Source organism: Parasteatoda tepidariorum, chromosome 8, assembly GCF_043381705.1.
Source record: "Parasteatoda tepidariorum isolate YZ-2023 chromosome 8, CAS_Ptep_4.0, whole genome shotgun sequence".
Lineage (NCBI taxonomy): Eukaryota > Metazoa > Arthropoda > Arachnida > Araneae > Theridiidae > Parasteatoda > Parasteatoda tepidariorum.
Genome location: NC_092211.1, coordinates 21614817 through 21632388, shown reverse-complemented (window position 1 = coordinate 21632388; position 17572 = coordinate 21614817). Strand labels below are relative to the sequence as shown.

The 17572-nt window shown below is 29.1% G+C and overlaps 1 long non-coding RNA gene and 1 other non-coding gene across 2 annotated transcripts in view; both read left to right on the top strand.

Annotated features, from left to right (window-relative positions):
• Positions 1 to 15070, top strand: part of LOC139426249 (uncharacterized) — a 22474-nt gene extending 7404 nt beyond the window's left edge. The window contains exons 2-4 of the long non-coding RNA XR_011637489.1: positions 7285 to 7309; positions 11087 to 11242; positions 14975 to 15070. This is a non-coding gene — a long non-coding RNA (uncharacterized lncRNA). The remainder of the gene's footprint in view (positions 1 to 7284; positions 7310 to 11086; positions 11243 to 14974) is intronic.
• Positions 15071 to 15088: 18 nt separating this feature from the next.
• LOC107452164 (uncharacterized) lies at positions 15089 to 17218 on the top strand. Its single transcript, XR_011637488.1, has 4 exons — positions 15089 to 15104; positions 16536 to 16612; positions 16976 to 17019; positions 17130 to 17218. It is a non-coding gene; the product is annotated as an uncharacterized protein (transcript).
• Positions 17219 to 17572: the final 354 nt, after the last annotated feature.

Sequence of the window (17572 nt, the reverse complement as noted above, 5' to 3'; positions counted from 1 at the left end):
TTTCATACTTTGCTAGTAACATAAAGTGGAGTGTCGGGTACCCCCGCCCACTGTCAATTTCATATGTGTACAATATTTTTTCAAGTCAATGGGACATTAATTGTTATATTAAAAAAATATTATTTTCAAAATTTCAAGTACTTATGCAGCTGGTAACATAATAAACAATAGTTTTGAAAATATGTCGAATACAGTAGTCAAATTTTTTAAAATTCTATTTTTTTAATGAAACTATTCTTTTTTTTTATTTATTCTTTTTGCATTATTTAATTAGATGATAAAACAATAGAAACATACGAAAATATTGATTATTACTCAATATTATACAGAAATACAAGCAATACTCCTCAAGTGGGCAGGGCTACCCGACTCTCCCCTATATAAATATATATATATGAAAGGGTGGCAGTCATGCAGATAGCAGTTGGAAATCAAAAATATTTTATTTGGCTTCACATGGTATATTCAAAACATTTTCTATCAATGGCGGAGATCAAATTCTCGGTCCAAAATTAAGTGCGTAAATTTTTATCCTAGAGAAAGTAGCAAATGAATTTCCCTCTATTTTATTATATTTTAGGGACAAAAGGAAATCTTAGAAATTACAATTGGTTTATTAAATAGGTACAAAATTGAAAATTTACTGCTTGGAAGATTGGATTCCATTTGGGAAGATATTTCGTTTAATGCAGAATAAGTCCCTGGTGTTTTATGCAGTTTTTTATAATTAAAAATTATTAAAAGGCGCGATATCATAATGTTCAATTATTTTGTCCCAAATTAATACAAAATAAGGAAAAAATTATGAAATAAGCAATTCCGGCTCAAAAGAAAAACCTGGTTATCTTATTGTAGCTTAAAATGTGATACTTTCATTGAGGGAAAAGTTTTAGCATTTTAATTGATGTATTATATGTTCTTTTTTATTTCAATTTTTTCTCAGAATTTTCAAATTTTCTTTATATGCTTTACATTATATAACCTTTTTTATTTTTTTAACAGTAGCTGTTAAATAGTTCCTGATTATTGGAATGTAAAAATATTATTATTTGAATTTCTGCTTCCTAAGAACGGGAAACTGAAGCCTTTTTACATGCTCTAAAGTTTGGTTGTAAGTGTTAATTTCTGTGGGATTATTTGCAACCTTTTTTTAAAGAAATTTTATATTATTTTAATTAAAATAGTTTTTATTTAAATTAATATGAAAGTTTAAGACTTTTTATTAGAGAATGCACACAAAAATACTGAATTTCATTTTGTTCATTGCATATAGTGGTAATTTTTTTTAATTACTTCGTAAGGGTCTATGTTTTATTTCATTGTGAAAAAATTTGATATCCTTATAAATAAAACACTCTATATAAGAAAAGATATAAATAAGATAAGATATAAATAAAATAAAGTAAAAGATATTTTAAGAAACAAGATAACTAAACCAATGTCTCTTTTTCCTTGATTTGCCTCCTGTTGTCTCCTTATAATTGCAATTTTTAATTTTTTTTTAAATTTCTTATGCTTTAAAATTAACCATTTCTCTCACTGCCTTATATAAACCTACAAAGTATAGATCAGGGTTCGTAGCGTTTTTAAAAAGTTCTTAAATGTGCTTATTTTCAATTTTCGTTTTTTAAAAGCCTTTAAAGAGGCTTTTTTTATTGGGTGTTTTAAAAAAGTGCTTAATTTTCCTTTTTTCAAAATGAGAATTTTCCTTCACCATGTTGATTTTTGCTTTGAATTATGCAAAAATCCACAGTTCACATTTTTCTGTTCAACATTTTCATAAGTCTCTCAACCACAATCTATTTCGACTTACCATTGATCTGTAGCGTATTCAAAATTTGATGATTTTTGACAATTGTATAAAACAATGCTAAAAGACTTTTTTTTTTGACATGACGGTTAAGACAAGATAAAATCGTCAAATAATTGTCAAAAACTTTCGAACCCTGCCTAATTATGATATTTTTTTAAAGTGCTTAAAAATATTTTTTGAGTGCTTGAAAGGTGCTTATTTTTTGTTGAATAATTTGACTATGCACCCTGTAGACGAAAACGTTTTTCATCTTAAACTAGTTCTTTTCAATTATTCTAATCCGCAGTATAAAAAAATAACAAGATAATAATTAGATAAAAAATAACTAATAATGATAGCTAGAAAACGTAGTAGTTTCGTTTAAAAATTACCGTTGAAAGTGTCTCGGATATTTAAAACATCGTAGAAATAGTTAGGAAGTTTGGCGCTTCAAGAATTTTACTAATAATAAAATAAATTATAATAAAAAATCGAAACATTGATAAATACAGGCATTTTTATTTATTTATATTTTTAAATGTGTCAAAGCATTATTCATTAACAATTAATAAATTCATTATGAGGGAAAATGTTTACTGTTTGCATTATTGCAGAAAGGTCACTGTCCTTATACTATTTGTGGGCTTGACCCTTCTCTTTGACGGTTCATTTTGAAAAGTAAGGGAAGTCTCTCCTCCACAATGCTTTGGGGCAAAGAAACATTGGTGCCAGAAGGTCTCGTAAAATGTGCCCTGCCTAATTCGTGAAAAGATGATTCCGAGAAATTCCCATTCCATCTGCTTTCCCGCTCTTTTTGTAGAAATACAACGCATGTAAGTGATTGAAAAGTGATTTTTATTTTGAGGGATTTCTGTTTTACTTTCTTATTACTTAAAACTGTATAAATAAATGTATATATTTTTTTTATTATGTTGGGAAGTTAGGAAAATCATTTACACTTATTTGTTTGCACGAATGTTGAATGCATTATTTAGTGACTGCCACAATAAGAACAAAAATAAAAAAATAAACAACTTCTAGCTTATGTAACAAATGGACATTTTAAATTTAAAAATAATAAATGAAATGCCAATTTAGCTGCTTTAAAAATAAATTGAACTGTAAAAAATGACTTGAAACTGTATTCGAAATTTGCGAAATAACTAGGAGTGCGCAAACTCAGTTTACATATACAAGCCGAAAATTGCAAGTTTTATCTTGGTTCATTCTAAGAATTTATAAACTTAATAAATTATCAAAAGGAATATTGTTGAGTTACAGAATGTAGTCCGCATAGAATTGAATTGAACGCAAGTTTTAAGCAATGCCAGAAATTATAGGTGTTAACATATTCCTTTCATTCCTTTTCATTTTTATTTACTTATTTTCATTTTTTTTACATACGTGCCCTTTTAAATTAAAGGGATGTTTTCTCCCTTTTAGATTTTTTTATTAGTGCAACAGTGTCCTTGAGGTTAATGCATTTTTTTAAGAATAACTTCAAAACATATATAATAATTGTTGAAAAGCGCTGTTTACTTATTATTGTCAATGGTTAGGAAGTTCACACAGAGAAATTTCTATTTTTAAGTTACATAAAGGTTTTTTCTTTCATTTTATAAAATAAAAATAATACTGTTAGCAGAATTCAAAGCTTGAAAAAAATAAATCACTTCAAATTGTTTTTACTAGCAGATATAATTTTTAAAGTACAATGTATAAAATAAAAAAAGCTTATTTGAAGTTGAAAACTTTTTTTCTAATTGAAATGTTTAGAAGACCTTTCTGATGCAAAGATGCAAAGCAGATGGGATATANTATATATATATTTATATATATTAACGTTCCAATTACGAGTAAAAATATATTTTAGTATTTTTTAAATATGAAAAATAGTCTAATAGTTACTAAAAAAAAACTGTTAGCTATCAGAATTGTATTCACATAAAAATATAAAATCTTAAAAAGAAGTAGTTTGAAATTTCTTTTCCAAAATTTTATCAATAGTTGATTTTGTTAAGAAAAAAAAAATTAAATAATGGCGAACTGTTTCTTTTAGATCTAATGATTGTAAATGAGTACAAAATTGAAGAATTATTGCTTGGAAAATGAGCCGTTCTTCGAAAATCTTACCCTTGACACAGAAAAAGACCCTGATGTTTCATGCTGTTTTTCATTACCATAAATTTTTAAAATGCAACATAATATTTTTCACTGATTTCTGATTGTAAATGCGATATATAATATTTTTCACAAAAATTACAGTTATGTCAAGTACATATTTTATGAAATTTTCTTTTACGAATCTAGACAGAATATGTCCCCGTATACTTAAGGTGTCAGAAATCAGAATTCGTCGAAAAAAGGATATGTTTATTCCGAGAAGGTGCGTTTTTGTATCTGATTTCATAACTTACTATATGGTTTGCACTAATTACAGGGTAACAAAAAAATATTGGGATCATTTTTGAATGTTTTTATTTCCAAAATTTATCACATTAATTCAGCGATGCTTCTCAGTATGTCGACCTCCAGCATAATGGATTTGTCTACAACGGTTCGGCCATGATTTTAAAGCCCCGCTAAATGATTTCCTGGGGGATTTTCTTCACCTCTTCTTTAGTAGTTCTTTGAAGGCCTCTCAATGTAGAAATTCTTCGCTTATTCAGTTTGTTTTTCAGATGTCCCCATAGGAAATAATCGCATGGTGCAGCATCAGGACTGTTTGGAATCCATTGTTCTGGTCTCAGGAATTGCTCTTGCTGGTCTGTTAGGAATTTCTGGGTGACATTAGATGCATGGGATGGGGCAGAGTCCTGAAGGAGCACAGTATCACCATAAGGGTTTAAACTGCAGTAATCATCCTTAAGAAAGGACTTTAATATCTTCGGTATGTAATACTCAGAATTTATTTTGGCCTGAGGTTTCACAAACAGAGGTTTCATCACACCAAGAGCGGATATGCCCATCCAAACCATTACTCCTTTGGGATGAGGCACCGTGGTTGATGGTGTCAAGTCTCGCCTGTTCTGCCCACGGCTAAGATTTTGAACTTTAGATTTAGCATTGGTATCAGATAGATAGATCCGAGATTCATCAGCTGTAATCAGAAGCTAGTAGAGGGGCCATGAACGTTGCCTCCTAATATGCACCGATCTCTCAGTTAAATGATGACATTTAGGTTTTTTACGGTATTTTTCTTCAACTTTTGTTTTAGTTGATAGCTTACAACTTGCTGACTCACGTTAAGAGCATTAGCCATGCTTGCCTGAGTTGGTGAATCCCGTTTTGATGTCATCTTATCAGGCTTCTGCAAATCTGATTTCTTCAATCGCTTGGCCGTCCACTTCTTTTTGGTTTTGCATTATTTGGCATCGATCCGAGTTTTGAATTCTTGATGCGACTGATATGGCTGAGTGAAATTTCAATACCTTTTTTTTTTAAATGGGCTTGTATAATCCTGTGGCTCCATCGAAGTTCTAAAAATGCTTGTACTTGACCAATTAGCTTTTTGTCAAATTTCTTCAAAGGCATTTTTGTGATTTTTGAAATAATATTGCAATTAAAAGTCTAATAGCAGAGCTTTAGATCAGTATGCTATATATGTAAAATAGTTTTGAAACTTTAGTGGTAGATAATCTCAAAAGGGATCCCTATACATTTTTGTTACCCTGTATTTTAAGCCCATATAGATTTATTGCAGAAATTGTCCTCAAAAAATAGCAACCAATATATTTTAGTTTGTGGGCCACAAAGAAAGGCTTTTCGGGCCAACAGTTGGAAACCACTGCTCTAAACTAACATTTAAGTGCGAAAGAAGAAAAAAGTTATAGAAATCTCACGGTTTTCTTATGAGTTAAACAAGATTAAAAACATCAGAACCAATTTAATTGCATATTGAAGTGTTAAAGTTTCTAAAGATTGTTTTTTAACTTTCCTATCTTATGGCAATCAAACAGGTTAAAATGTTTTCAGTCCAGTTTTCCATTAGTGCAGTGAATTATTCATTAGATTTCAATAAATTTTGTTTCTTTTCGTTTGTGACCCTCAATGTGTGTATCTTATTACAAAGTTTTTTTTTACTAGAATTCGAAAAGTATATATTGAAAGTGGTTAATGTGGAATATCTGCTATACTAATCTGCAGAAAATGACTACAAATTTTTCGGTATCGAATGAAAATGCTTGTGGTATGCTGTGTACTTCCACAAGAAGGGCCACCCGTCCTCACTGCCCTTTGATGACACTGTCTGTTAATATTTCTTTTAAAAAATTAAATGTTTAAATGATAATTACACATTTTTAAAATTATTCGTGTCAATAGGTTTGATTCTGATACCATTACAAATATTTACTTTGTTAGGATTTTTCTCAACTGGTTAAATTTTCAAAAGTTTCTCTTTTTAGTATCAATAAATTTATTAAGGGATTTTAAAAAAATTTTTGAAATAAATATTTTTTTTTAAAATAATGTACCTTTAAATATTTATTTTTCTCATAATTTTTAGTTTAAATTATAGAAAAAGCTCTCAAGTTTAAAATTTTTTATTTATTTATTTTGAAAAAAGTGTGCACTATGATTTTCTTTTGGTATGTATTTTTTTTTTCATGAACTATCTCATTTATCTCATTTTGATAACGGGTGAGAACTACTTTTTGAAATATACATGTAAGTTTGTATAAGTTGGTAATTTTACAGTCGTTGAGAATCAAATCCAGCTATTGCATAATAGTGCACATTTTGTTAAATATTTACGGTGTGATGTAAGAGCCGTTTAAAAATAATGTGTGCCCTTTTCTGTGAGGAAGTACTTGGCATTTTTTTATTCCAAGGAAGAACTTTGAAGAAGGCGTAGTAATGGAGTATTTAGCAAAAATTTTTAGTTAAAAAAAAAGTAAATAAATAAGTAAAATTGAAGGAAAAAAATTCTTCGAAGATGTAAACACTGTTATTAATATTTATGTAAACTTTTCATATTTTGTCTTATATCTATACCAGTTATACAGAGACGTTACAGAAATCGTGATTTGGTCGAACGTGTCTCTAATTCTTGTGTTTTTTATGTAAGGAAAACATATGAATTTCACAACGCATCACCGTTGAAGTAATTTAAAAATTTATTGAGCTATAAAGTTATTACAGTATTGGAAAATTATCTGCCTTTTTAACTAGCAAATTTTGAGCAACCTTTTTTTCATTTATTAATGAACTGGTTTCAATTTCGTCACATATTATTGTTTTGATGCATATTTTAATATGAAAAATGTTGTTACTTTCCAAATTTTTTTGTCAAAGGAATACAATTAAAAATTTAATTATGAAAGTAAGGAGAAAAAGAAATACAATTGATAAATAATACTGATCACTATATTAAACATCACTGTAAACATTGATTTTATCTATTGACTTTCGATGGTTATAAAATTTATTTTCTAACAGTTTGTTTTCCTTACATGTGTTAAACAATGTTGCTGTTGTATTGATCTGAATAGCTGATGTAATCCATACATTCGTGATGTAAGTAATATATATTTAAAAATAATTTTTCTTCTATACCCTTCCTTGAAACAATAATTTACATTGGAATATCATAATTATTTCAAATATTAAAAGCAATAAAATAAATAAAGAAAAAAAATGGCATGTTTTTAAAAATTACATGTTTTCTGTGGAAAGGTGTGCACAAAATAAGAAAGAATCCTGAATAACTTTTCTTTTTACAGTCAGATTTTCATGTACAAGGTGTCATTCTTAATGGGTTCGTGATTCAATTTTCAATAATTTCATTGAAAAAGGAATTTTACGTTCCAAATCTTTCTGAGTTATAAGGCAGGTGCATGTTTGCATTGTGTTGCAATATGTACTTTGATGAGTCAAAATTTATCGATGAAATGATAAAAGCAAAAACTTTTCCAGATAGAAATTTCTGTTTAAAAGCACATTTTCACAAAAATACTGCGCAGTTAACTTCGTCACATCGGACTACTCAATTGATCAGTGCTGAGGCCTTCCTTCTTCTAGGAGGTGTTGCACAGACCCGTCGCTTCAGCTGCTGGCAACCAGCTGTTTTGTGGAGCTGGAACTACAAATTTGCTTTTGCTGGGAAATTAATATTTTTTGGAGCAATATAATAACCTTCTAATTTAATTACAGATGAATATAAATAAGTGTTTATTGAATTTTTGAAATGCTTTAAATTCAGTCTCCATAAAAAAATAACGATGTCCACACAAAAAGTTGTAAGGGATTGTCACTAAAATGCAAAGATTTGAAATAAACTGAAAGAGACCTTAGGAAAAAAATTAGGCTTTTAAAGAACGTCAAAAATTTCCGTAATATTCCAATCTTTACTTAAATCAACAGCCGGAAGTAGAATCAGTAGCAATTACGGCCTTCTCGTAAATGCATTAAAATGGTTTTATATTACATAATTTAATATTTGCTATTTAATAGGTTTGCATTTAATATCAAATGTAAGCACAAGATATATTTCAATCACATGCAATACCACGAATCTTTACGATGAAAAGTTGAAAAAAGATCGAACTTTTACATTGTTTCCAACAAAACTTTTTTGCCTTTAAATGTATTGGTATTTTACATAATTTTAATCAAGATTCACTCGTAGAACAAGATACTAAAACAAATTTTTTTACTGAAAATTTGCTGCATTTCATTAGTTTTTGAATAAAACAGTTAACTTTTACAGTATCCCAATAACTATATGTAGCAAAAGAAAAGAAAACTAACAATCTAATGGGCGGATTTTCACGAATTAGAAATCAATCTTTATGATTCGCACGTCTGATGTTAACTAGTCAGAGCAGATGATATATTAAGTTATGAAGTAAAACGGAAAAAAGCAACCTCTTTTTTTAATAAATAATGAACCGGTCAAAAGTTTAAGCAGACCAGCGGGAAAAATGTTGCTCCCCTTAAGTTCATTTTCATTTCAAACAAGTTAAATTTTTAAATTTACATTTTTCAAGATCTATTTGAACAGCGTTTTTGAATCCGCCATTTAAAACTACGCATATTAAATGAGCGTAAAATTTTCTATACCTTATAACTGAATTTTTCTCGATTATTACTAAATTAAATAATGGAAATTATGAATATTTAAAAAAAGTATTATTACACAGAATTTACACTGTTCTATAGCTATGTTAAAGATTATTATATTTGTTATATTAAATCTGGAGACATGACGACATATGCAAAAAGGAAAATTATGATTAAAATTAAATTTTCCTGATTGCGACTGCTCTCCATGTTTTGAGAGTTAAGAACTTAAATCCGTTGAAATAAATATAAGTTTACGTGGAAAGTTTGGGTTCGATTTCATAACTTAAATCAATAACAAGCATCCTAAAAACTTGAGAAATATAGGACACTTCCCGTGTATCCCTCCGCCTATATTACGCTTACGAGGCGATGTGTGAATAGGCTCGATATTCTAGGAAGTTAAAATTATTGTGATTTGAGTTCACATTAACGCGAAATTTTGCCATTCACAAGAGTTTTCTGTAATTTAAAAATCAGAAGAAAATAATCTGAAATATTAACCCCTAGCTATCCATAGAATAGGTCAACCATCCATAGAATATTTTGGCGCATTTAAGGATAGGTCTTCTAATAATTAAGATTGCATCTTAGTACCGTCATGTGGTGCTACTTCGTGCAGCGGGGGCAACTTTGTGCAAATTCGAATTTGGCACTTTTCAAGTGTTCCTATTCAGTATTATGTTTTTTTCCAGTTAAAAATGTGTGGAATTTGAAGACAGAAGTCTCCTCTATTACTACTAGCATTTTTTGTCGTAAGAGCAAAATTTTTTATTTATATATTAATAAACAATTATATCATGTTAGCGTTAAAAAAAATTGAAAATTATTAACAAATAAACGGAAAATGAAAAAAAAATGCACAGTAGGGTTATTTTGTGCAAAGTTTCATTCGTTTTTTTCTCGACAGAAAAATTGTCAGACGTTATAAAAAAAAATACCTGGAACGAGGAACTACCGTGATTACACTTAAGAAAAGCTGCAACAATGTTTGCAAGCAGTTGCTGGAGGTATGTCGATTGCAGAAGCTTCTTGGAAGTACAAAATCCACAGAAATACTATCTCTAATAAAATTCACAAGAAACACATGAAACGTGCTGGTAAACTATTATTTTTCTTCTACAAAGAGTTTTCTAATAAATTAATCAAACGATTTAACACATAAAAATATATTTTATAGGACATCAGGTGATTTTGACAGAAACTGAAGAGCAAGTTCCGACATGTTCCTTCAAGCATGTTATGTCCAAATTTATCAATATTATAGATGTTAATGAATATGTTATAATTATTATTTTTGAAATTTCATCAATTTCAATGTTCAAAAATGCATATGGTTTCCTTTTGTTAAGACTCAAATGTTTTGAAATAAACCTTCTTTTTTAGAAAAAAAATCTTCATAAAAAATGGTTTTTTAACGCTGAAAATTATTTTCAAACTAATATCTTTACATATCTTGATGTTTTTGTTTTTAAAAATGTCAATAATTAACTTTTTTAACAATTTCATATCAATATTTTACTAAAAACGTGATTATTAAACTGAATTCCTATCGCTGCACAAAGTAGACCCACTTGGGGGCCACTTTGTGCAAGGCATGTTTTGACTTATTATTTGTAAATATTACAACAAATAATGCCAACATTGATCAAATTCACTCGTCTGAGTCCAGTTATGAATATAATATCGCCAAATTTTACTAAAGTTTGAATTAACATGGTTTTTTTACGTGTCAAAGTACAAAAACTGCGAAATCCTGCACATAGTAGCCCCACATGACGGTACGTAAAAAAAAATCATTAAATCAAGAATTATTAAGGTGTATTCATTTTTATTTTGTATAATCCTGCAGGCCGAAGAATTCCCTTTTATTAAATTGGGACTGATGTACGTTAAATCTGTTAGGGTTACAAAGTCCTCCAAGCTCCCATAACAAATCAATATATTTTGGGGCACTGGCTCAGGTCAAAACTACGATCTGTGGATGAATGAAGGGGAAATGATTGATCCTCCCTGTAAAAGTAGGACCAATCTTACGTAATGATGTATCTAATAAAAACGATCTAAATTCTATGACTTTCTTATCATTATTCTATCAATTTTTTTTAAAGTTTCTTATCGATGTCAAATTGAGACTTTGAAACATTTTAATCACAATGATGAATATTTATAAATTCAAATACGTATTCGATATTTAAGAGATAGTCAAATCTTTAATATGTTGTGTTCCAGATGTTAATGGTTGCATAACCAGGAGCTAAATTCTGCAATTCATTCAGATAAATAGGGGCTGCAGTGGCTTTAAAATTTTAGTTTCATCTGTGTATGAAAAAAATTGATTTCAACAAAATGAGATACCTAGCAGCTTTGATTTTTGTAGTCTGCGCTGTAAGTAAAGTTTACTATATGCTTATTCTGTTTTAAATTTCACCTTTTTTAATAGCAGTTATTTGATTCGTTGAATATTTAGTAATTGTAATTAATAATCATTTATATTACATTATGTATATAACATTATGTAATATACGTTCGTATTTCCTAAATTAGGATACATATATGAATAATTTTCTTATGCATATATATTTAATATATTTGTTATATTTTTGATATTAATTTAATCTTTAGAATTTTCTATTTTTAAAATTCAGTTTTTTTCTGAAATTTTGAGTATTTATTCACTTTCACTAATTCTTCAAAAATTAGGATTCATGAATAGGAAATTATCGAATCAAATAAAGCATTTTCTTTAGTTTAAGAGAAAAAAATAACATTGAATTGCGTTTATAGTTTTAAATTTTTGACTGCCAATTCAAATGCACAAAATTTAGAAAATTTCCAATTTTGTGAATTGTTTTTTAAGTTTCAAATTCAACTTGTTTCGTTTGTAAAATATAACTTTTCCATATGACAATGCATTATAAATTAAAAATATAATTAGTAGAATAAGAGAGGTTTTAAATTACATTTTTCTTCAGGTAGGGGAGAAATTTTAGAAATTTATAGATTTGTTTGTATATCAGGAATTTTACATATCTTTTTCGCCGACCGGCCTGTGTGGGGGTTAGGGAACTGCTTTTGCATCAAAAAGGTTCTGGGTTCGAATCCCGGGCAAGGCATCGACGTTCTTTCCTTCTCTGTACTATCTGTCCTTTCTGTGGGAGCAACGTTGGCTCACCTAATATAGTGCCCTTGAAAGAGTGGCCAACAAATCTGCCCTTTAGGTGCCTGTGTGACCTAGGTCATTATCCAGGTAGGCATTGGAGGAAAAAAAACTATCTTTTTTCTTTAATCACAAAGTTTGGTGAAACGAGGTACTCAGAAATATTTTGAAAAGAAAAGAGATTTTCTGGGAATGCTTTTATTTAGTCTTTTTCAAATTTTTTACATTCTTTAATTTTTTTCCTAATTTTAAAGTCAGGATCATAAATTTGGTCCTCTCCTCAGACACGAGGCTCAAGCATTGCCAGAAAATTCGATATTTACATAAAAATGCGCAGCTTCGTAGAAAAAAAAACTTACGAATGCGATAAAATAGAAAAATAAAAAACATTAACTTAATTAAATTTAATTGGATTTTTCTAATTGTTTTAAATTATTGCTTAAAATTAGTACATTTTTGACGTTGTTGAGTTTTGAATAATTTAACATTAAATAAAATAGCATTCACAAAACATAAAACAGTTTCATGTAGCTCCAAATAGCGCTAGAATAGGTGTAAGTAGAAAATAGTACAGGTAGAATAAAGTATAGGCATAAATAGAAATATGGCTTTAAAATACTCTTTTGGATTGTATAAAATGCTTAACCACTTTCAGCAAACTGACTAATTAAGAGTATTGATCATATATCGGAGCCATGAGGTTGATTGTTGAAATTTTCAACTCAGAAGACTACTCTGAGAGCTCGACTTCGACTTATACTCTATTGAAGATTTCTCCAAAATTTCGGGAAATATTATTTCGACTTAAATATTAATTTCAATTTATATAAGCATGATTAGGATTAAAGGTGTTTTATTTAAAAGTACATTTAATGTAACGGTTAAGGAAATAGACTTAACATAACACCTTCGTACTGTAAGAAAAGAGATAGATATCAATATCTGACGCTTACCTACCTATATTTGGGAACATCTTATTAGAAAAATAAACCATCAAACTATTACAAATGATGCATAGAGTTCATTTAAATAAACCTTTCAAGTAAGATACACAATTCTGAATTGAAATTTATTATTATTATGGAAATATTATTATTATTTTTCTGTAGCTTGATCATATATAAGCTCAAAAACATTCAGGTATGATAAATTAAATGTTTGATATGTTACCGTTAAAGTATGAAAGCCGTTATTTTATAGAATACCTAGTTATTCCATGAAATAACTGATTGTGTCCGTTAAAGTGTAAAACTCTCTTGTATTTCATGGTTTAACTAGTTATTTCATAGAATAACGATCTGCAGCCCGTTAAAGTGTAAAATAGTGGGGTTTTTGTGGGGTTTACTATCCCTATCCCAGTGCCTGAAGTTGACAGAGGAAAAGGTGATGCCAAATCTATTTTAGCTATCATCATAAAAATAACCGAAGAAGGATTTTTCCAATTGGGCACAAGAAACGGCTGCATAAAACAATTATATTCCCCATTCCAGTTCAGTGTCTGCGAACAAAAATGAATTAAAATCGAAGAAGTACCGGATGTAGAAATATCGCTCCGGTCGGTTGCTACAGCTCTAAGTTTAGGTACTGGTCAGGGATTTAAAAAATGTTCGTGCAAAACCCAGTGTGTCAACAAATTTTTTTTTGTTTTAGAGATAATGTTCTTTGTAATTTCAATGTCATTTCAGTAATCCTTGTTGTAACAAATGATTTTATGGTACGTTTCCATAAATACTATTTATACGCTGCATAAATTAGATAAATTGCTTCTGTTTCATTTTAATTGTCTCTCATTAGTTAATTTATAGAATACCTAGTTATTTCATAGAATAACTAGTTAAAGTGTCAAATTAATAACATATTACACACTTTAACGGACACGATCAGTTATTTCATGGAATAACTAGGTATTCTATGAAATAACTGCATTATATACTTTAACGGTAACAGATACACTGTGAAAACTGTGGTCCAACATCTTTTCGCATATGATATTAAACAACCTGAAAATTTGTGTGAAGGAACACTTTATTCCGGGTAAATACCAAATCGGGCCGATTGAATTTAAATTAAAACACCCAAAATTGAGCAATCTTGCACCTAACTCTCATCTTTTTACAACATGCACGAAGTCACCAATGTTGGCGATCTTTGAATATCAACAGACGGCAGTAGAATATTGCGAGTGGTTTGTTTACAATCTGGAATGAAGAAGCCTGAATTTGTTATGGTTATCAACAGATATAAAAGTTCGCTTTTAAATATGTAGGTATGTTTTTAGTTAGGCAATAAGGATAATTATTATTTGATTTTTAAATCTCTGAAAGCAGTATTAAGTGACTTCGTAATGTGTAATTTCTATCCGCTTCCGTTTTGTTAAGCCTAGTTCTAATTCGTATTGGATTTTCTCTGTGATGCGCATAGCTTGATTTGCAAACTAATTTTTTTTTAAGAATTTGTGTATATATGCATTCCAAACTTATGGTTCGTACTTTATATTCTATTGTAAAAATAACTCTATTGAATCTTACGTGTATCTTACGGTATTTATAAATTTTAAAAGTTATTGAGCAACTAAATTGTTGACGGCTATTTTTACATAAAGTGGTGCAAAAGTTTATTGGTGTAAGAAGGGGTTGACACCATTTTTGGTGTGGAGATACACTAAAATTTTTCACTGTGTAAGTTATGATTTAAATATTTGTTACAATATAAATTTGAGCAATACTTTTGTTTGCATACTTATAAATATTTGCCTGAATAATCTTTATAAGATCAAAATTTTTATTTTATTAAGACCTAACTTTAAGCTAACCGGAGTTGGAGTCGAAAAAGTTTTTCCAACACCGATTTCATTAAAACCATTTTTCGACTCCGACTTTTCAACTCCGATTCTTCAATCTTGCAACATATACTGAACTACAATATTTATAAGTGATATTTTGTTTTAATATCAATTATAGGTGGAGATAGCTGTTGCCGTTGAATACTGCGGTAAGTCCCCTTGCGGAGAAGGCCAATGCTGTACAGGATCATCTTTCCACAGATTTTGTGGATATTTTGTTTTTTGTTTTTGTTTTTTGGCTGGAGAAGGTTAGTACAGTAAAGTGCCATTCATCCAGATGCTGATTAACCGAATTGTTCAATTTACCGAATGAATCAAGTACATGTCAAGGTTTCTCAGAATGAAAAAATATTTTTTTTCTGTAAATACCGCATTACACATTTTGTTGTAATAGGGAGTTAGAATGAAAAGATAAAAAAGAAACCGTCAAAGGAATAAACGAAGTTTATAAACGAACTTCAAGTCGAATCAGTTGATTGACTTGTACCTGAAAGCTGAGATAAAAATTTCATTTCATTTCTTTAACTGCAAATTTTAATTTTTAATAATTATCTATTTTTTTCTTGATAAGTTTATTGCTTGTATGGAAATTTACAAATATTATTTCAGTTTTTTTGTATAAATGAAATAGAAAAGAAGACAGTAGTTTCTACATTTCTAAGGGACCTTAGTAAAAGGATAAACTTCATTATATTCAAAATTGTAGGTTCAGAAAAAAAAGACTTATTTAAACGTCTTTAAATGGCAATTTAAGCACGTTCCTTCAACGCAGAATTCCACATTGCTAGGGATCCTTAATAATGTCTACATTAAATGAATCAGTACAATATTCGCAGGATAAACCAACGAAAAATAAAAGGCTAGGAACAAAACTAGAAAAGTAGTAAAACTACATTTATTTCAATGGGTAGTGAATAAGGGAGGGACTTAAGAAATTGCTTTCCTAGGGGTGCAAGGGAAATGGGATATTAAAAGAACCCCTATAAAATATTATTGATGGTTTATAAAATCAAGTTGTAAGTTTCTAAGGATGAAAATCGAAAAGAGAAACCATATTTATCTCAATAATATATGCTTATAATTATAATGCTTATACTTATCTCAATAATAGAACGCAATGACAGAATGAAGTGAAACATTAAAAGGGTCGTAAAGTCTAGTGATGCTCTTTATCGTGAACTGCTCTATATCTATCAGTTACATATATTCATTTTCTCAAGTGATTCATTTTCCTTGGTGCACCACAGAAATAAAATAATGAAAGGGCTGCAATGTCTAGTGACGATCTTGCAACAGAACTGCTCTATATCTATCAGTTACATTTATTCATTTTTTTAGATGATTAATTTTTCTAGGGACATCAGCACCACAGAAGTAAAACACTAGAAGGGTCGCAAAGTCTAGTGACTCTCTTACATTTGAATTACTTTAAATCTGTTAGTTGCATTTATTCATTTTTAAGTGATTCATTTTCCTTGGGGCATCAAGGAAATAAAATAGTAAAAAGGTCGAAAAGTCTAGTGACGATCTTGCAACTGAACTGCTCTAAATCTATCAGTTGCATTTATTCATTTTCTGAGAGTAATAAAAATTTATAAATTTGATTATAATTTTTGTTTAGTAACAAGCTACAAACATATATTTTTAAAATTATTGTAATTCCATTTTTAAATATTCAGGTGAACTCTGTGAACAACCAAACAGTGACGAATATTACACCATGGCTTGTCCTTGCAAAGCTGGTCTGATCTGTCTTGTAAGTTGAAATCAATTATTTAAAAATCAATTTTATCAAAATATAAAAAATATACAAACAAATATAAAAAATAATTTTTTTAAAAATTTTTAATAGAATTGTAAGCTTTAACTTACAGTACTAACATATTACGAAAAATTTAGTTTGAAATGAAATTTATAATGCATTTTAGAAATCAATTCTTGAATAAATTAATCGAATAAAAACTTTGAAATTAAATTTTATATTAAACTTTTAGTTACAGTTTTTTAAAGTTGAATCTGAGATTCAGTTAAGGAATTCAATTATTCAACTTATATTACATAATTGATTTTTTCATTATATTAGAAAATGCTTATTTGAAATAATCATTTAATCTTGTAGGATAATAACAGATGTGAGAGGTCGTAGTCGACAAGTAAGAACGGGTAAGGACATTTTTATAGCCCACATTTCCAATTAAATTCCAATTTAAGACAAACTTATTTATGTAAGTTCCAATTCAAAAGAATTTTTTTTATTGTAAATTTTTTTTCAGGTTTTGGATTTACTGAAAGGGAATCAACATGTTAAACTGCATACCAACAGTGTTATTCAATGTTGAATAAAAATTAAATAAGAAATGAACAGATTTGTTTTTATTTGGTCCTATCAAAACAAAACATATTTATATGTTAGTGAAATAAAGCGTTTGCGTGTTTGTGTGCGCCTCTCTTAAACTTCAGATCCGTTTGTGCTAGGGTCCTGAAACTGGCACAGCGGATGTAGGATAAAATATTTGCACTGATTCTAAAATTAGGTTTATTCTGGGTTCACTCTGGAGGGCTTGGTGAATTTTTCATATAGGATCAGCATTAATCATTGCAATTTAATTGTAGTCTAATATTCTTAACCAGGAGTCTGCGTATCCCACAGTGGAGCAATTAGAAAAAAGAATGGCGAAAGTCAAAAGTTAATCGTATGTTGATCTTAGTGTCTATT